At 34.3% G+C, this 21,629-nt stretch overlaps 1 long non-coding RNA gene across 1 annotated transcript in view; it reads left to right on the top strand.

Annotated features, from left to right (window-relative positions):
- The first annotated feature begins 1,114 nt into the window (after positions 1-1,114).
- Positions 1,115-21,629, top strand: part of LOC141514419 (uncharacterized) — a 76,966-nt gene continuing 56,451 nt past the window's right edge. The window contains exons 1-2 of the long non-coding RNA XR_012476028.1: positions 1,115-1,245; positions 3,108-3,214. This is a non-coding gene — a long non-coding RNA (uncharacterized LOC141514419). The remainder of the gene's footprint in view (positions 1,246-3,107; positions 3,215-21,629) is intronic.

Raw genomic sequence — 21,629 nt, 5'->3', positions numbered from 1 at the left:
AAGCATCCAAAACAAAGGAGGACCTAAGAAGAGTGCCAAAAAGAACATGCTTAGTGGGGTTAACATGGGAAGGACTCAAGGGAGTATATGGGAAGACTGAAACCAAATGGATCAGGTGTCAACTGATTTTCCCCTAAAACATGAGACTCTATCAGTCAATTTTTTAACAGCATTCTGAACCTATCCAGACTGATTAACATTGAAACAATATTCTTTGTACAGGAACAAACAGAGGTCACCCTTCTTGGCTGTCAGTAGGCTCAATTTTACTTATTTTTTTTGGCAAGGCAAATGGGGTTAAGTGGCTTGCCCAAGGCCACACAGCTAGGTAATTATTAAGTGTCTGAGGACAGATTTGATCCCAGGTACTCCTGACTCCAAGGCCAGTGCTTTATCCACTGCGCCACCTAGACGCCTCTGTCAATAGGTTCAGAGTCCTACTCTGTTTATAAGGTTAAAGAGCTAGGGAACCCAGTTGATCTTGAATTTGTAGAATATTTTTGGCCTTATCATCAAGACTTTCCTGAAGTTCTTGTGATAACTGCTGAAAGTAATGCAGAGAATCTGTGATGGCTCCTACTCCTGTGCCCATGCCAGAAAGGATGCCTACAGCCTCTAAGAAAGAAATGAGAGCAGAGGGTCTTCAGTATCTTGCACATGTCTTGAGATTGACAGGAAGGGATTGGTTGTTAGGGGTTACCTCATTGTGGGATAAGAGGTAGACCAGGGAAAAAATACCTGCCCAGGTAAGGGGAAGACATAGGTAATGCAGCATTCCCACAGAAGAAGAAGATATCATCTGCTCTCAAATATATATTAAGGTAGAGAGAGAAGAGGTGAGCAAACTCCCAGGTTTCAGCACCAGATGAAAGGTCAAAAGCTGATCCCTCAGTAAAAAGAAAGATGACACTATAAATGGAAGTGAATGTGAAACTATTTATTGAAGGAGGGACTGTCAGGCTGATGCAAACAGACTCCAGCAGAGAGCAGTGGGTAGAGCAAGTCTTTTTGATAGGGTATCGGATAAAGGAGGCAAGATGATATGGTTTCTATAGGGACTGGTAGCTATTGGGGTCTCTGTGGAGGATGTGTTTTGTTTGGGGGTTCACTAGGGTGAGATTTTGCATTGTTTGGAGTTTCTATGGAGGTTGGAACTCTATTAGGCAACACTGAAAGTTAGATCTGACTGGATCCAAGAGTTCTAGGGTTGGGGTAGAGTAGAGTTCTGGAGAATCTCCAACAGAGGTAGGAATGTGGGGATCAGGATTCAACTGTCAACAGTCTTGTGTCCTCACCCTGTTATGGGGTACTGTGTGTGTTTGGGAAAGGAATAAGTCTGACTCTTCCATATCAGTTACAGCAGGTGCTGTTGTTCTCTCCTGTGATTCACTGATGAATAAGGAAGTGAAGAGCCTTGACTCTACTCTCTCCCTCTATGAGCTTTAAAAGTTGCTCCTCTCAGTCATTGATCTGGCAGTTGGTAGGTTGGGATGGAGATGATGGAACAAATGAAGAAACTGAGGAACAGAAATATTTAATATGTCTTAAGCATCTTTAATAAGCAAAGTACTGCTAAATTATGAACAAGATCAAATAATTTCACAGAGAGATCTAAAACTTGGTTCCCAAATCAAGATTCCTGATTCATTTACCATCATTGGAACTCTAACCAATAAAATAATGAAACTTAGATCATCGATTAAATGGGTTTCTCGGGCACAATACAAATAGCAGAGTGAAAGAAATGGTACTCATGGTGGAAAAGTCATCCCTGAGCTTTTGAAAGGACTGGGGTAGAAATGGATACAGACTGTGTATTCTTACTGTTGCAAAGTAGGGAGAATGGTAGGTACAAAAAGATTGGTACTTCCTTACATGAAGTCTAGATTCTAGTCTTAGATCTGTCATTTAATTATTTTACTATGCTTTATTGTGTCAAGTGATATTCTCTTCCTTTTTTCTCTAAAATGAAATTTGGACTGAATGGTTCTCTAAGGTACCTTCCAGCTCTCACAATTCATGGTGCATGCAGAAAGTTAGGAAAATTCATTAGTAAAATTTAAGAATCTGGCATATCCTTTATACTTCATCAGGATAAATGTTTCATGGAGAGGTGCAATATTAATAATCAATATTTGACCTGATGCCTATATTGCATCCCTTCTAAATTTAGTCTTTGAGCTCTAGCTCACAGTGGCAAGTTATATCCCTTTTGGATTATAGTGGTAACTTCAGGGTAATGGGATTATAATAGTCACTAGTGAGGCCTCAACCAATGGGATTCTCAGTGTTTATCAGTTGTTATTAATTAGCTAGCCAGAGTGGACTGGCTTTTAGAAAGGGATATTTACTAAAGTGATATAATAAGAGCAGTTGTTAAAAAATAATCTTCCACCTTAAAAATGGATTATTCATTTGCTATTTGTTAATCTCTTTGCTTGGCCAACCCACTTTTTTTCTGTCTGTAGTCTTTTTATATAGTTTCTTATGCATAATGATTTGTTGGTATTGCTTATTTACATCCACCATTTGCCACTTTATTGCTTTTTTATATGACCCATAATTTTAATTCTTTGTAGAGTGTAATATTCCCAGATTTGTGCTACTTAGTATCATCAAAAAATTCTTAATGTTAAAAAGGTGGATTTTTGTTTCAGAGAGAAGTGAAGGTCGTTAAAATGGAGTGAAGTTTTCAAAAGACAATCCATCTGCTCTCCTAGTTAATTCTCATCTCAGTTTAACATTCATTTATAGCATCTAGTCAATATATGTGGACCAATGGACCAGTTCTGGATATTCATCCAAATTACTTATCGTAGTCTGAAAGACAGACATCATTCAAACTCTTGACGTATCCTCAGTGTGTAGTTGGATCCAGCCCTTAAATGTGCAATAATCCTGAGCCTCAAGCAATGGGAATATCATCTTCTGCAGACAGGAATAGCTGGAGGATCTCAACATCTACAGAGAAACCCCTTCCATTTTCATTCTGCACTTTCCCAATTCCACAAAGTTCCCTCTAATGCTTCATCTTTCAAGTAATATTAGGATCATAGATTTGTAAAAGGAAAGGAATTCAATGGGCTTCTTTCCTTTTCATTTTACAGATTGCAGCCTGAAATGTTATAGCAATATATATGTAGGTAGTGACAAAGCAAGGATTGGAACCAAGTTGCTTAAATCCAAATTCATTAGTTTCCACTGCAACAAACATGTATGTATGTGTTTTTAACTGTAAGATTTAATTGAATGTCTAGTGCACAAATTTAATTGTAACTAACTACATGTAAAACTTGTTTCTTCCTCTTTGGTCTCTCTTTCCTTGAGAAGGTAAGTGATTTGTTATAGATTACATAAGTAGAATAACACAAAAAAGTATTTTTATTGTTAGTGTGTTGCATAGGAAACAGACCAAAAAAATGCACAAGAAACATAAAGAAAAAAATTTTTTAAAAGCTTCATTCAGACTCCATCAGTTTCTTCTCTGGTGGTCCATAACATTTTTCTTTATAATACTTCAAAATTGTCTTAGATCATTTCATTACTCAGAGTTGTTAGATTAGTCATAGCTAATTATTGTATAAGATTGTTGCTGCTGTGTAAAATGTTCTCCCGATTCTGTTCACTTAACTTTGCAACAATTCATGTAAGTCTAACCAGTTTTGCTTGTTTTTTTTTTCTGAAAGCTTCCTAGTCATCATTTCTTATATAGCATAATAGTATTCTATCATAATCAACAATCTACTTTTTCAGCCATTCTCCAACTGATAGGTATCCTTTCAATTTCCAATTCATTACCATTACAAAGGATTAATATATATATATATATATATATATAGACATATATATTTAGGGGTGTGTGTGTGTGTGTGTGTGTGTGTGTAGTTTCTCTTCATATAGTTCTTTCCCCCTTTTTTTGTTGATCTCTTTAATGATACATATCTATTAGCGACATTGCTGAGTCAAAGGTATGAACAATTTTATAATCCTTTGGCTATAATACAAAATTGTCTCCAGAATGGTTGGATTGGTTCAGAACTCCACCAACACTGCATTATTGTTCCTATTTTTCCACATCTCCTCCAATATTTGTTGTTTTCCTTTTTGATCATGTTAACCAATTCAATAGTTATGACATGACACCTTAGAGTTGCTTTAATTTTAATTTTTCTCATCAATAATTTTTCATATAGTTACAGAGAGTTTTGATTTCTTCTTCTGAAAACTGCCTAGTCCTATCTCTTGATCATTTATGAACTGGAGGATGATTTATATTCTTATTAATTTGACCTGGTTAACCTATATTTTGAGAAATAAGGCCTTTGTTAGAGAAACTCACTATAATTTTTTCAGTTTCCTACCTTTCTTATTTTTTATTTTTTTTAAAGGAAGACTTTAGTTTTTTACATTGGTTCCATGTTATACATTGATCTAAGTTGAATGTGATGACAGAGAGATCATATCCTTAAGAAAGAAAAATAAAGTATGAGACAGTAAAATTACATAATGATGTAACACTTTTTTTTCTAATATGACGGTAATAGTCTTTGGTCTTTGTTCAAAGTCCATAATTCTTTCTCTGGATACAGATGGTATTCTCCATTGCAGATAGCCCAAAATTGTCCCTGATTGTTACACTGGAGGGATAAGCAAGTCCATCAAGGTTGATCACCACCCCCATGTTGTTGTTAGGGTGTACAGTGTTTTTCTGGTTCTGCTCATCTCACTCAGCATCAATTCATGCATATCTTTCCAGTCTTCCCTGAATTCCCATCCCTCCTGGTTTCTAATAGAAGAATAGTGTTCCATGACATATGTATACCACAGTTTGCTAAACCATTCCCCAATTGAAGGGCATTCATTTAATTTCCAAATTTTTGCCACCACAAACAGGGCTGCTAGAAATATTTTTGTACACCTACTTTTCTTATAATCTTGGTTTTGTACAAAACCTTTAAATTGTATATAATAAAGATTATCTATTTTATATACTGTAAAACTTTTTATTTATTTTGGTCAAAAAATCTTCCCTAATTCATAGATGTAACAGCAAAAATATCCCATGCTTCCCTAATTGCTTATGTCATTACTTTTTTTTTGTATAAGTCATGCATCTATTTTGACCTTCTCTAGTTATATAGTGTGAGATATAGGCATATACCAAGTTTCTGCCAGATTGCTTTGTAGTTTTCTCAGCAATTTTTTGTAAAATAGTGAGGTTGTGTCTCAAGATGTTGGATTTTAGAATTTATCAAAAAGTGGTTTATTATGGTCATTTACTATTTTGTCTTGGGTGCCTAATTTGTTGCATGGTTCTACTCCTCTATTTCTTGGTCAGTACCAGATTATTTCAATTATCACTCGTAATAAAGTTTGAGATCCGGTTTGGGGTTTTTTTTGGTTTTGTTTCATTTTTTTGTTTTTTATTATATTTTATTTTATTTTCCCCCATTTTAACATTCATTTTTAAAACTCTCAGTTCTGAATTCTCTCCCTTCTTCTAATCCTTGTTCTCCATAATTGAGAAAGTAAGTTATATGATATAGGCTAAAAATGTATAGTCATGCAAAATACTTCCATAACTGTCATATTGTAGAAGAAAACATAAACAACCCCCAACCAAGTAAAGTATGGGTTTTTTGTCCTTTATTCTTGAAGAAAACCATGATATCAGGGAGGTGATGCCATGAAAAGCAAATGATTTGGATTTCAGTTAGGAAGTACTATGCTAAGTCACCAGTCTTACTTTCTCCTCCAGAGCCCTCTAAGATCCAGTGGTCAAATAATGATTGTTGGTTGTAATTCACACTCTTTTACCTTCTAGAATATCATATTCCAGCTGGAGTTGGCCCAGGATGTGAGGTAATCAGGGTTAAGTGATTTGCCCAAGGTCACACAGTCTGAGGCTGGATTCGAACTCCTGTCCTCCTAACACCAAGGCTAGTTCTCTATCCCCTGTGTCACTTCTGTAGTTATATAGAATTGCTTCAATCTGTATTCAGAGACCATCAGCTTTGTCTTTGTAGATGGATGGCTGGACAATATTCTTTATCATAATTCCTTCAGAGTTGTTTTGGGTCACAGTACTGCTGAGAAAGACTTAGTCATTCACAGCTGATTATCCTACAATATTGCTGGCACTTTGTATATTTTCCATTGTATCTTCTCATGTAACTCTTTTGAGGTTTTACTGAAAGCATCTTGGTCATTTCTTATAGCAGAACAACATTTCAACTTATCACATATCACAATTTATTCAGTTATTTCCCAATTAAAGGGTATCCTCTCAATTTCCAATTCCAAGTTACTAGAAAAAAGCTACTATAAATATCCTTATACATACATGTCCTTTTCCTTCCTGTTTTTCATCTCTTCTGTAATATAGATAGACCTGTGACATTACTAGGTCAAAGGGTAGGTATGGTTTTATTGCCCTTTGAGCATAGTTAAAAAGTAGCTCTACAGAATAAAACAACTCCTTCAAGAATGTATTAATGTCTTATTTTCCCTACATCCCCTCCAACATTTGTCATTTTCTCTTTTAGTTCTATTAGCCAATCTAATAGGTGTAAAGTTGTACGTCAGAATTGTACTAATTTTCATTTTTAATAATAACTAAGTAAGGATATTTTTTAATGTGATCAAAGATAGCATTGATAATGTCATCTAAAAACTGTTCATATCTTTTGATCATTTATCAATTGGGAAATGATTTTTACTTTCTCTAAATCTAAGTCAGTTGTCTATGTGTCAGAAATGAGGTCTTTATCAGAGAAACTTGTTTAATATTTTCCCCCACATCTTACAACCCCTTCCCACAATCTTCCCTCCATTTTATAACCTCCCCCACCCCTTTCTTGCATTTTATCTCCCTCCTACGTTCCCTTAGGGTAATATAGATTTCTATTCCCAATTGAGTGTGTATCCCTCTATGAGTCAATTTTCATGAGAGTAAGGCTTACTCCCCTTCAAGTCCCCCTTCTACCACTCCACTGTAAAAGCTTTTGGTTGACTTCTTTATGTGAATTAACTTACCCCATTCTACCTCTCCCTTTTTTTTTCACTCAGTACATTACTTTTTCATTTATTAACTTCATCTTTTTAAATATATTATCAAATCAAATTCAAGTCCTACCTAAGCCTTCTCTCTCTCTCTCTCTCTCTCTCTCTCTCTCTCTCTCTCTCTCTCTCTCTCTCTCTCTCTCTCTCTCTCTCTCTTTCTCTCTCCATATACATATATATATATATAATTTTCCTTCTAAGTACCCTAATAAGTGAGAAAGTTATGTTAATAATAGCATCTTCCCATTCAGTAATATAAGCAATTCAATGTTATTAAGTCTCATATGATTTTTATTTCCTGTTTACCATTTTATGCTTAACTTGAATCTTAAATTTGAAGATTCAAATTTCAATTCAGGTCTGGTCTTTTCATCTGGAAAGTTTGAAAGTTCCATATTTCATTGAATAGATGAATGAATTTATCATTTCTCTTGAAAGAGTTTGCTCATGTTTGCTAGGTTCTTGGTTGTAATTCACACTCTTTTACCTTCCAGAATATCATATACCAAGCCCTATGATTCCTTAATGTAGAAGCTGCTTAATCTTGTATTATCCTGATTGTGGTTCCAGGATAATTTATTTGCAATATTTTCTCTTGACATGTGAGCAGTGAAATTTGCTTATAATATTCCTGGAAGTTTTCATTTTGGTATCTCTTTCAGTAGGGGATTAGTGGATTCTTTCAATTTCTATTTTACCCTCTGCTTCTAGAATACCAGGACTGCTTTCCTTGATAATGTCTTGAAAAATGCTGTCTAGGCTTTTTTTTTTTGATCCAGCTTTCAGGTAGTCAAATAATTTTTATATTATCTCTTCTGGATCTTTTTTCAAGGTCAGTTGTATTTCAAATGAGATATTTGACATTTTCTTCTAGTTTTTCATTCTTTTGGTTTTGTTATTGTTTCTTGACTTCTCATAAAGTCATCAATTTCCTGTTGCTCCATTCTGGATTTTAAGGAATTATTTCTTCAGTGAGCTTTTGTATCTCCTTTATCTTTTCTGCTTTTTAAGGCATTCTTCTTCCCCTCTTTTTCCATTTGACACAATCTGATTTTTAAGATGTTATCATTTCAGTATTTTTTGTCTCCTTCACTAAGCTACTGACTCATTTTTCATGATTTTCCTGCATCAGTCTCATTTCTCTTTCCACTTTTTAATCTGTCTCCCTTACTTGATTTCCAGAATCCTTTTTGAACTCTTCCATGGACTGAAACCAATTCATATATTTTCTGGAAACTTTGCATGTAGAAGCTTTGACTTTTTTTATCTTCTGTATATTTTAACATTCTTTATCACCATAGTATCTGTCTATGGTAAGATTTTTTTTCTTCTTCTACTACTGTTTGTTCATTTCTCAAGCCTATGACTTAATTTTAATACTTTGTTATGCTTCACCTGCTTCCAGGGTGAAGAGCACATGGTCCTAAGATTTGGGAGTTTTTTGCAGCTGTTTTTCAAAGATACTTCTAGGCACTTGCAAGTTCTTCTAAGATGGTATGACCTAAGGATACATCTTCACTACTCCTGGCCTGTGCTCTTGTCTTTGAATTACCACTAGTACTCTTTCCTTCCCTCGAACTGTGAGTAGAGTCCCTTGTCTCCCCTGAGGTAGCAAGGTCTATTGCCTTCTTGCACCTTCTCTTCCTAAGACTGTGACCCAGTACTATGTCCCAGATCTGAGTATGGGCAAAGCAATGGAATTCTGCCTCATTGATAGCAGTGACCCCTATAATCTCTTATAATCGCTTTCCAATTCTCTTAGCATCTGTCAACCAAGAGAGTCCTGAAGCAGCTGTCTCTCAAGGACTGTTTCTGTTTCATTAGGGTTAGGTCTGCACTGCTGAAACCTATACTGTACTGTGCTCCACTCTCAACTTGACTTTTCCTCCAGACCATCCAAGCTGTTCTTAGAAAGCTCTGAGCTGATTTGGAAACTGCCACTGCTGCCAAAGACCCAACTGCTCCCACTGTCTGTTCATGGATTCCTGGGGCAAGTTAACTCCCACATGACCTACACTGCACTGTCCTCTCTCACACAGGTGCAGCAGACCCTTCCTGCAGATCTTCCAAGTTAGCTTGGATTGGAAAATTATTTCACTCAGTCTTTTTTGTGAGTTCTGCCATTCTAGAATTTATTTAGAATCAATATTTTAAAGGTAGAGTGATTTAGGGGAGTTCTCAGGTGAGGCCCTACCTTTACTCCTCTATCTTATACTTCGTTGATAATATATAGAAATTCAGATGAATTGTGTGGGTTTAGTTTCTATACTCATCTTTCCTAATGTTGTTAATTATTTCAACTAGTTTTTCCATTAATTCTCTAGCATTCTTTAAGTATGCAATTGTATGATCTGCAAATAGAAATAGTTTTATTTCCTTATTGACTATTCTAATCTTCCCATTTGTTTTTCTTTTCTTATTTCTATGGTTAACATTTCTAGTGCAATATTGAAAAAAAGAGGTGATAATGTACATCTTTGCTTCACCCCTCTTCTTACTAGGAAAGGTCTCTGCCTTATCCCCATGACAGTTACATGAAGCATTTTTTAAAAAAATAATATATTCTCAATTATATGTAAAAAGCAATTTTAACTTTCTCTTTTCAAATTTTGAGTTCCAAATTCTCTTCCTTCTCCTAATTTAGAAAGCAAGCAATTTAACATAGGTTATATATGTGTAGTCATGCAAAACACATTTCCATATACATTTTGCATTGAAAAAAGCACAGACACAAAAAAGAAAAAATAAAGAAAAAGTATCTTTGATCTGCTTTCAGGCTCTACCAATTCTTTATCTGGAGATGGATAGCACCTTTTATCATAAGTTCTTGAGAATTATCTTAGATCATGTATTGCTGAGAATATCTGACTTGTTCACAATAGATCATCAATGCAATAATGCTGTTATTATGTACATTGTTCATCCAGTTCTGCTCATTTCATTTTGCACCAATTCATATAAAGCTACCCATGTTTTTATTTCTGAGAGCATCCTTTTTATCATTTCTTATAGCACAATAATATTCCGTCATAGCTATATAACACAGCTTGTCCAGTTCCCCTCTATTACCAATTTTTTGCCACTAAAAAAGCTAATATAAATATTTTTGGGTATTTAGGTCCTTTTCCTTTTGTTTAAAATCTCTTTAGGATACAGACCTAATAGTGGTATTTCTTGGACAAAGAGTATGCATGGTTTTTTAGCCCCTTAAGCATTGTTCCAAATTGTACTCATAATGGTTGAATCAGTTTCATACTCAGTGTGTTTGTGTTTTAATTTTCCCGCAACTCCTCAAACATTTGCCATTTTCTTTTTCTTTTATATTAGCCCATCTGGGAAAGCTAGGTGGCACAGTGGATAGAGCACTGTCTCTGGAGTCAGGAGGACCTGAGTTCAAATCCAACCTTAGATACTTAATAATAACCTAGCTGTGCAAATCTGGGCATGTCATTTGACCCTATTGCCTTGCAAAAACCAAAAACCAAAAAAACCAAAAACAATATTAGCCCATCTGATAAGTATGTGGTGGTAGCTAAGAGTTTAATTTGTATTTCTCTAATCAATAAGGATTCAGAGCATTGTTGCTGACTAGAGGCAACTGTGATTATTTCATTTGAAAACTGCTTGTTCATATTCTTTGATCATTTATCAATTGAGGAATGACTTTTATTTTTATCAATTTGACTCACTTTTCTGTGTTCTTGAGAAAAGAAATTTTGATCAGGAAAACTAAGTTTTTATACTAATTATTGCCAGCTATGTATTTACCTCCATCCTATGTCCTCCCTGTTTATTCTACTTTCTATCTCCTTTTAGTCTGTCCATTCTCAAAAGTATTTTACTTCTAATTTTAACTCCCTTCTTTTAGCCGCCCCCCCAGCCCCTTATCTCTTTCCCATCCTACTTTTCCTGCATGGTATGATAGACTTCTATGTTCCATTGAGTGTGTATGTTATTCTCTCTTTGAGAGAATTCAGATAAGAGTAAGCCTCCTCCCTCCCCTTCCTCCATTTTCCCCTCTACTGAAATCGTTCAGTCCTTTTTTATGCCAAATAATTTATCTCATCCTGCTTCTCCCTTTCCCTTTCTCCCAATACATTTTTTCCTTATCCCTCAATTTTATTTTTTTTAGATAATCATCCCCTCATATTCAGCTAACACCTGTATTTCCTATCTATGTATACTCCTTCTGATTGTCCTAATTATGAAAAAGGTTTTAGGAGTTACCTGTATTTTTTGATGTAGAAATGCAAACAGTTTAACCTTAATCCCTTATGATTTTTTTTCTGTCTACCTTTTTATATACTTCTTTTGAGTCTTGTATTTGACAGTAAAATTTTCTATTCATGTTCAGTCTTTTTTTTTTGCAAGGCAATGGGGTTAAGTGACTTGCACAAGATCACACAACTAGGTAATTTTTAAATGTCTAAGGTAGGATTTGAACACAAGTCCTTCTGACTCCAGGTCCAGTACTCTATACACTGTGCCACCTACCTACCCCAGTTCTGGTCTTTTCATTAGGAATGGTTGTAAGTTTTCTATTTTATTAAGTGTCAATTTTTCTCCCTGAAAGATTATACTCAGTTTTGCTGGATAGGTGATTCTTGGTTATAATTCTTATTCTTTTACCCTGAAAAATATCACATTCCAACCCTTCTGCTCCTTTAATGTAGAAATTTCTGAATCTTGTATTATACTAACTGTGGCTCCATGATAATTGAATTGTGTCTTTTTGGATCTTTACAATATTTTCTCCTTGAGTTGGGGGCTGTGACATTTGCCTATATTATTCCTAGGAGTTTTTATTTTCGAATCTCTTTCAGTAAGTGATCAATGGATTTTTTCAATTTCTATTTTACCCTCTGGTTCAGGAATACCAGGGAAGTTTTCCTGATAATTTCTTGAATGGTTATGTCAAGTTTTTTCTTTTTATCATGACTTTCAGATAGTCCAGTATTTCATAAATTGTCTCTCCTCTCTTCCAGTTATTTTTCCATTGAAAATTTCACATTTTCTTCTATTTTTCATTCTTTTGATTTTTTTCATTGCTTCCATTTGTCCAGTTTTAATTTTTAAGGATTGTTTACTTCAGTGAGCTTTTGTGTCTCCTTTTCCATTTGACCAATTCTGCTTTTTAAGATATTTGTCACTTCATTGGTCTTTTGTTCCTCTTTTACCATTTCTTTGACTTATTCTGTTTCTTAAGGTGGTGTTTTCATAAGTATTTTTTGTACTTCCTATAACCAAGCTATTGATTTTTTTCCATGATTTTCTTGCATGTCTCTTATTTCTCTTTCCATTTTTTCCTCTCTACCTCTCTTACTTGATTTTAAAATTCCTTTTTAAGTTCTTCTAAGGCCTGGGGTCATTTTGTATTTTTTTTGAGGCTTTAGATTTAGGAGTTTTCATATTGTTGTCCTCTGAGTTTGTGCTTTGATTTTTCCTTTCACTTTAACTTTCCTGTCATAGTAACTTTCTATAGTCAGGATATTTTTTCCTGCTAATTGATCATTTTCCAGATGTTTCTTGACTTTTTAACTCTATGTGAAAGGGGGGCTCTCCTTCCATAGTGGAGAAGACATTATCTCAGACTTCAGGTTTTTGTGCAGATGCTTTCAGTTTGAACTGAGACTTAGATTTTTGGCCCATTTCCAAGATACATTGGTGTCCTGCCCCCATACCAGCAAAGAGAACTCGGTAATCTCCTTCTGACCAGTTGCCCAACTCCCTCACTGTATGTGGACCAAGAGCTCTAGAAACCATTATTACATACACTGATTCAATGACCCCCAAGGTCTACTTTTGGTTTGCTGAGGATGGCCTCATTTTAACTATGATTCATTCACATCATGGTGCAATAGATTTTTCCTGTCAACTTTCTAGGTAGTCTTCTGCTGTAAAATTATTTCATCCTATTCTTTTTTTTAGGTTTTGGTGATCTAGAATCTGTATTGAGGCATTATTTAAATGTATTTGGAGGGGTTGGGTATAAAATTCAGGAGAGTCACTGCCTTTTCTCCCCCAATTTGGCTCCATCTTTCAAGCAGTAATTTTTTTTTTAATACACTGCATAGGATACACCTTTTTGGAGAAAAGTCTTTTAAGGCAATATTGTTCTCCACTGGGAAAAATGCTTAGATTTTAATTGTCAACTAACAATAAACACAGTTGAAATCTTATACTCTCTTCTTCTCTTAGTCAATTGTTTGACTAAAAAGATGTGGTTTTCTGTAAAGTACTGTTTATGAAATCCTGCCTGTTTTTTTCTCACACCTTTATCAAGGATGTCCTTGATATAATAATAATTCCTTTTAATATTGGTTTTTGAAGAAATGAAGCAGAAAATAAATGACTTGTTATGATTTTTTTATTTGAGTAGTATTTTAATTTGTGACTTTTTCAAGCTTTTGTTAACCACCAATCATTCACCTATCTTGAATATCAATTTCCTAATACCCTCAAAACTGTCTTGCTTCAACATAGGCCTTGTTTGTGTTTAGTCTAGGTAAACTTTCTTTCCCCACTTTGTTTTCTTTAATGTTATCTCTTCTTCCTTATGTAAAGCTTCTGTTTCTGTACTACTGTAATGCTATAGTCTAAATGTAGGGTCTAAACTGTCATTGATGGGGAAAAGTGTTATTATCTAAATTCTTGAAAATCTTTTCAGGACAGCTGGTAGCATGGGATTTAGGAGGACCTGAGTTCAAATATGGACTCAGACAAAATTATCTAGCTGTGTGACCTTGGGCAAGTCACTTAACTCCATTGCCTTGTTAAAAAAAGAAGAAAATATTTTCTAGTTATAAATGAAATTCAACAAATATTTATTAAGTACCTACTATGTACAAGGCACCATGCTAAGTAATGGGAAGAGAAAAACAAAACAAATGAAATAGTTTCCACCTCCGAAGAAAGTATATTCTTGGAGATGATTACAACTTATACACAGATAAACAAAAAAACATTTCATTTAAAAAGTGAGAAAACTAATATCCTGGAATATTGGGTAAGGTTTCATATAAGAGATGTTATATAGATTCAAATTCAGAGGAAATTAAAATTACCAAATGGTCAAGGGAAGGAGGAAGTACTTTAAAGATATGAGGAAAATATATGCTTGGTATAGAGAGGGGAGATCAAATTTTAAGTCTGAAGCTTGGCTGGAAGACAAATTTTGTGAAGGGGAATAATATGCAATGAGAAGAGACAGACTGAGTAAAGTTTTGCCAGTCTTGGGACCTTCTATTTCATTTTAGTGATAATAGGGAGTTACTAAGTGAAAGAGATATAGGCATCACATACTTTTAAAAATATGTTTATTAATTTGGCAGTTTTAGGAAGAATAGCAATGATTCCTGCTAGTATTTTATTTTACTTGCCCAGATAATGGGTGGTAAAAGTCTGAGTTAGAGTGATTAACATATCATGAAGAGAGGAAGACAGGTACAAGAAAGATAGGCGATAAAATCAGCAAATAATACTATTTGGAAATGGTAGGGGTTAGAAGACAAAAGAGTAAAGGATGATTTTGAGGCTTTCTTTTATTTTTGGTCCTTCTTCCAGATTTAGCAATAAATACACTCAATATTAACTCTCACACTATGCTTCCTGTAAGCTTATTTTTTTCCTGTACTATTTTTCTTGATTTTATAAAGCAATATCCCTAATATTTATGCATAATTATCTTCTAAAAGATTTGGAAAATGAGTTTATATTCTCAAACAACATAGCCATTGGCTATTATTTCTCTCTTCTTGGCAAGATGATGATGTTTTCTGACTGAGATAATTTTTGTTTGGCTTTTCCATTTCGCAGTTGATATAGTTGGGTTAAATTCCCTTGAGAATGGTATCTAATAATGTTTGTTCCTTTATCATTCTCTATGTTTGGGAATCAATTTCCTTTTTTTTAAATAGGTTAGACTTAAACTCTTCTAATTGCATCTTATCTGCTCATTTTAATTCTTCTTGATAAAAGAGTATTCCTCAATTTGTTTTACTGTATAGTCTTTCCCAATAATTTTTTTCTCATTATCTTTGGATTCAAATTAATATTGATACATTAAATTGGAATGTATTATTGATTGGAAATTCTTTACCACTTTATTCTCTATAATTGATTTTGGTGCATTGAACTACATGGGAATCTAGAGAATTGCAATACAAAATTTTAAAGTGTCCTATGAAATGATATTTGTTGTTACTTTACAATCTATAATACATATTGATTCTATCAACTTTTTTTATTTGACTTTTTAAGGCAGGGGTCTATGAATTACGTATGTGTATAGGTGTGTTTGCAAATACAATACATATATATATACACATATATTGTATAGATGCATATATAAATATATATATATATATATGCTTCAATATAATTTGTTTCATTTGTAATCCTATGTAGTTTATTTTATTTTCCTTTTTGCATTGAAAAACATTCTGAATCTTCAGAGCCACCCAGTGGGCAAAGAGGAATTGAGTCAAATAACCAAGAATCAGTAGATTTCTAAACTTAGATCAGGAGAAAGATGAATTGTATTTCTACAGATACTATTAATTTAAGAACATTGAAAACTTTCAGTGTTTCAGACTAAATTTTGAAAGCAATAGAAGGAAATAAAGGAAGGGAAGTTGAGGTGACCCCCTACCAAGAAGTTCATCAAGCCCAAAGTAACATACTCCAAAGTCAAAAAGCAGATTGTAAAAATTCGCAAACAGAGCCTGCCCATAAGGAACTACTAGACTGACTTGGCAAGACACAAACACAAAAGAGAATTATTTCTAATTATCTCCCATCAAAGTCTCCAATAAAAAATGAAGTTTGAACATCAGTACAACAAAAATTCATAAAAGGCTTAAAGTAAGAGCTCAAAAAAAGAAATAAAAAAATTAAAAACCAAATGATAGCAATGAGAAAAGAAACAAGAGCTAAGAAAGAAAAATATGAAAAGAAAATCAACAGACTGAGAAAAAATTAAAAATCTTACTAAAGAAAATAACTCCTTGAAAAGTAGAATTACTAGAGGGAAATTAATGACACCATGAGACATCTAGAAATAATAAAAAAATATCAAATATCTGAAAAAACACAAATGTATTTCATATCCTATGAGATATAGCATAGGAAAAACAATTGACTTGGAGAACAGATCGAGAATCATTGGAATACCTGAAACCCAGGAATAACAAAAATATGATTAGACATCATATTTCAAGAAAACACAAAAGAAAACTTCCCAGACATCTTAGAATCCAAGGGCAAAGTAGAAATTGAAAGAATCCATCAGTCATCTAAAAGAACCCTCAAATGAAAACTACCAGGAATATTATATCCAAAATCCACAATTCACAGGATAAGCATTATTTAATAGAAATAATTCCTATTGGAAGTAGTAAAGGGATACAATGGATTGAGTACTCAGCCTTGAGTTAGGAAGACCTGAGTTCAAACTCGCTTTGAACACTTATTGTCTATGTGGCATGGCAACTCACTTAGACCCTGACTTAGTTTCTCCAATGGTAAAATGGGAATAATAATGATAATGATAATGATAATGATAATAATAATAATAATAATAATAATGATAATAATAATAATATCTGCCTCAGAGGGTTGCTGTGATGATCCAGAGAGATGGCATTTGTAAAGAACTTAGGCAGTCTGTCATATAGTAGGTACTTAAAAAATGTTAGTTGCCTTTTCCTTTCCCCTTCCTTATTATATAACATCTTTGAACACAACATATACTAAATTGATATTATTCCATTTTTTATCAAAAAGGCCGGCATTAGAGTAAAATGTTATGGTCCATATTCTATTATTTACTACCTTCATGACTTTGAGCAAATTACTTTTCTTCTTTCAAACTGAAATTCTTCCTTTGCAAGATAAAAGAGGCTGATGACATTTATAATAACCTTCGAATCTAAAAGATAATTACACTATAATCTATAATTAAGCATTCTTGATTGTGTCCTTTTGTTGTTCAGTAAAATAACTGATATTTTTATTTAATTTAATCCTTTGTTTATCTTGATATGTGTGATATATAGTAGCAACAGTTCTCATGAAGCTTTAAGCTACTGATGCTATTAAAATTTAAAACTGCATGAAGACTTTTAAGATACCCTGTAAAATCAGAAGACAAAGGAATAAGCATATAAAATAAACATAGTCACAGAGCAAAGCAGTTTTGTGCAGTATGAATTTGAAGTTATACATACTTTCCTCCAGGGGCCTCATATTGATTTTTTTTTCATAATGAAGAGTTCAATAGACTCTTCCAGTATACATATATAATGTATGTGTAAGTACAAACTACATCAAAGACCTTGTCTACAACAAAAACAGCTAGCTATACATATTTCAATTCAATCTAATTGCTCTTTAAGATATATGTATATGTGTATTTATATATGCATGCATGTATACACATGTACACATATACATATATATATATATATATATATATATATATATATATATATAAACTTTGTATAAAATAGATTTTGATTTATACAGAAAAGTAGAACTTATTTCAGGGGAAAAAATCAAATTATGTCTTCAACGGTATAATAAATTGAGTTCAAAGATTTCTGGAGCTTGTGTTGCATCTGTTTTATGCATTTTCATTGCCTACTCCCCCCATTAATTTATGCAGGCTGATGACTTAAATTCTCTTTTTCATCTTATCCAGCCTGAGAGAATATATTGTTGACTTTCTTTTTTCTTACAAAAGGTCACAGTGTCATCTCTTCAAACATAAACAGCAATATTCAGATAAGCAATACCCTTTTTTCCAAAACAAAGATGGAGCCAAGATGGTAGAGTGAAGGCAGGGGTTCCCATGGGCTTTCTCCTAAACCATTCCAAATACCTTTAAATAATGACTCTAACCAAATTTTAGAGTGGCAGAACCCATAGAAAGACTGAATGAAACAATTTTCCAGCCCAAGACAACTTGGAAGATTCACAGGAAGGGGACTGTTACATTGGGGTTTGAAAGGGCCTGCAGTTCAACCCACTGCACCAGAATAAACTGGATCTAACCATCCGGCAAAAGATTTCAGGGGGCCTGAGTCCCTGGTAGTAGAGGTGGTTTCCAGACCTCTCATCCCAGGGATTGCCAAGGACAATTGGGAAACTCATCACAAAAACTCTGCCACACTGCAATGAGAGAGGAACCAAATCCAATGCAAGACTCAATGCAGACCTAGCCCCATGGGACTGGGAGCAGTCCTGGGAAGCTACCCAGTAGCTGCTTCCTATGGACAATACAGGGGCCAGGGAGATTGCAGCATTCTCTTTGCTATCCCTGAGGCAGGACTTTGTTGCTATGTCCATACTCATATACAGGTCCTGTCTGAGGATAAGAAGCAGAAGTGCAACAGTTCTTACAGCCTGAAGTGAAGCAGGTTCTCTCCTGACAGTTCCAGGGCAGAGAGAGTGTTTGTGACCATCCACAGATCAAAGCACAAGGCTAAGAGAGCAGTCATAACCTCTCATAAGACTTAGAAGAATTGAGAATTTGAAATCCCAATGGGTGTCCCCAAAACAGCTACCAAAATACCCTCAGAATTTTGGGACAATTTGTCCTCCACCATTAAAGCACAGTCCAATCTAAACAAAGAGTTGGGTAAATGAACAAACAACAGAATAAAAAAAATTTGACGTCAGACAATTACTTTGTTCTTAAGGAGAATCAAAATATATACTCAGAATAATAAAGTCAAAGCTTCTGGATTCAAAGCCTCTAAGAAAATTATAAATTGGTCTCAGACTATGGAAGAGCTCAAAAAAATAAGGGAGATAGAGGAAAAATTAGGAAGAGAAATGGGAGTGATACAGGAAAATCATGAAAACAAGTTAGCAGCTTGGTGAAGAAGATACAAAAAAATGGATGAATAAAAAAACATTTTAAAAACTAGTTTGGGTCAAATGGAAAAGGCAGTCCAAATGGTCAATGAGGAAAAGGCAGCATTGGTCAGATGAAAAAGAAGATACAAAAGTTCTCTGAAGAAAATAATTCCTTAAGAGGTAGAATGGAGCAATGGAAAACTAATGAGAAATCAGTGAGAAATTTGTAAGAAATCAAGAAACAATAAAACAGAACCAAAAGAATGAAAAACTAGAAGAAATTGTGAAATATCTCATTGGAAAAACAAATGACCTGGAAAACAGATCCAGAAGACATAATTTAAAAATGATTAGACTACTTGAAAGACATGAACAAAATAAAAGCATAGACTTGATGTTTCAAGAAGTAATCCAAGAGAACTGCCCTGATAGCCTAGAAGTAGAGGGTAAAATAGAAATTGAAACAATTCATCAATCTCCTCCTGAAAGCAATCAAAATGAAAGCTGCCAGAAATATTATAATCAAATGTCAAAACTCCCAACTCAAGGAGAAAATATTACAAGCAGTCAGAGAAAAACAATTCAAATATTGTGGAGTTACAGTCAAGATAACCTGAGATTTAGTAGTTACAAATTTCAACTACCCAACAAAACTGAACAAGACAAAGATGGACATTCAATGAAATAGGGAATTTTCAAACTTTTCTTATGAAATGATCAGAGCTTAACAGAAAATTTGATCTTCAAGTACAAGAATCAAGAGAAGCATAGAGATGGTGGACAGGAAGGGCAAATTATTAAGGACTTAATGATGCTATACTGCTTATAATCCTACACGATACTCTGATAACTCATATTAACCTTCTCATGTATTAGGGCAGTTAGAAGGAGCATGTATAGACAAGGCACAGGAGGAAATTGGATTTGAAGGTATAATTTACTAAAAAGATGGAGTCAATGTGGGAGAAAGGAATATATAGGGAGAAATGAAAAGGAGAGGTAGAACAGGGTAAATTATTTCACATAAAAGAATCAAGAAAAAGGATTTGCAGTGAAGTGGAAGAGGGATTAGGTGAGATGGGAAGTGAGTGAGACTTACTCTCATCAGAAGTGACTCAGAGAGGGAATAACATACACACTCAGTTGGATATACAAATCTATCTTACCCTAGAAAAAAATAGGAGAGGAAAGGGTTGAGAGAAAGAGAACAGGGGGAGGGGGATGTTGGAGGTGAAAGAAAAGATAGAAGATTGTGGGAGAGGTGATCAGATACAACATAGTTATAAGGATGGACAGGGTGAAAGGAGAGAGAATAGAATAAATGGTGGTCAGAGTAGCTTGGTGGCTCAGTGGATAGAATATCAGCCCTGGAGTCAGGATCCAAGTTCAAAATGGGCCTCAGAAACTTAATACCTAGCTGTGTGACCTTGGGCAAGTCCCAACTTCATTGCCTTGCAAAAACCAAAAAAAAATTTAAAAATTAGAATAAATGATGGTAGAAGGAATAGGATGAAGTGAAATACAGTTAGCAATAACAACTGTGGGAAAAATATTGAAACAATTTCTCTGATGAACTTATAATAAATGCTCTCTCAGAGACAAAGCCATTGGTCTGAATTTAGACTGAAAGTACTTTTTTTTTCCTCACTATTTTTCTTGACATTTCTCTTTCTTTGTATGTGGGGAGTATCTTTACTTATACAATATGACTATTGTAGAAATGTTTTTCATGTCTACACGCTTTTAACTTATACCAAGGAACTTGCTTTTTTCAATGGGGGAAATGGGGTGGGAAGAAGGGAGAGGATTTGGAACTCAAGGTTTTGGAAGTAAATGCTGAAACTTGCTTTTGTGTGTAGCTTGGGGAAAAACATTTTAAAATAACTATTAAAAAATAACTAAGTAGAATTTTTATTTCCCAATTAACATTTTCCAGATTTTGGTAACTTGAATAGTCTTTTAGTTTACTGTAGACTCAAATAGATTGTTCATCTCTGGCTTTATTTACTTTGTTTATTTGTAACTCATTTGGGGTTTGTAGGACAAAGAAATGGAGTAGATTTGTGATTTCACTTGTACAAGGCATCCACTTTGGTTTATTTTCTTGAGGGTGGGGACAAATAATTCTCTCATGGTCTTTTTGCTTATTCTTTCTTTTTTTTTTTAAAGATGAGTCTTAGTCCTTTTTTATAGTTAAAAATCTTTTCTTTTTTGATGATGAAGCTCAGTTATGCAGGATATGTCATTCTGGGCATAACCTTATTGATTACCTTTACTTTAGTGAATGTCAGATTCATATATCTTCTTTAAATTGCTATAGATCAGGAGTGATATTGGGTTATTTGAATGAGAATAGACCTGACCATATCATCTTTTTATTATTCCTTCTCATCTTCAAGCTGCCCCACCCCTTTCCTTTGATCTGAAAAGCAAGCAATCCCATTGAAACTAAGCTTCCAGTTGGTGAGCACTGACAAAATATACTCCGGATCTGGAACAATGCTACTTCTTGCCACCCCAGAGGATGCTTTCTGGGTGGGTGGGGGGTCTCCTCATTTTCTAATCTGCCTTCAAGAACAGTAACTAAGTCACGGTTCTGGCCAAGAAGTTTTATACCACCCTAACAATTATATCTTTACATGTACTGCCTTCCCCCTCTCTAATGATGCTTACTCCTCATTTTTTAAAAATATTTTATTTCAGGGAGG

The sequence above is a fragment of the Macrotis lagotis genome, chromosome 1 (genome assembly GCF_037893015.1).
Source record: "Macrotis lagotis isolate mMagLag1 chromosome 1, bilby.v1.9.chrom.fasta, whole genome shotgun sequence".
Classification (NCBI taxonomy): domain Eukaryota; kingdom Metazoa; phylum Chordata; class Mammalia; order Peramelemorphia; family Peramelidae; genus Macrotis; species Macrotis lagotis.
The sequence above is the reverse complement of the archived record's forward strand: the minus strand, read 5'-3'. Positions and strand labels throughout refer to the sequence as shown.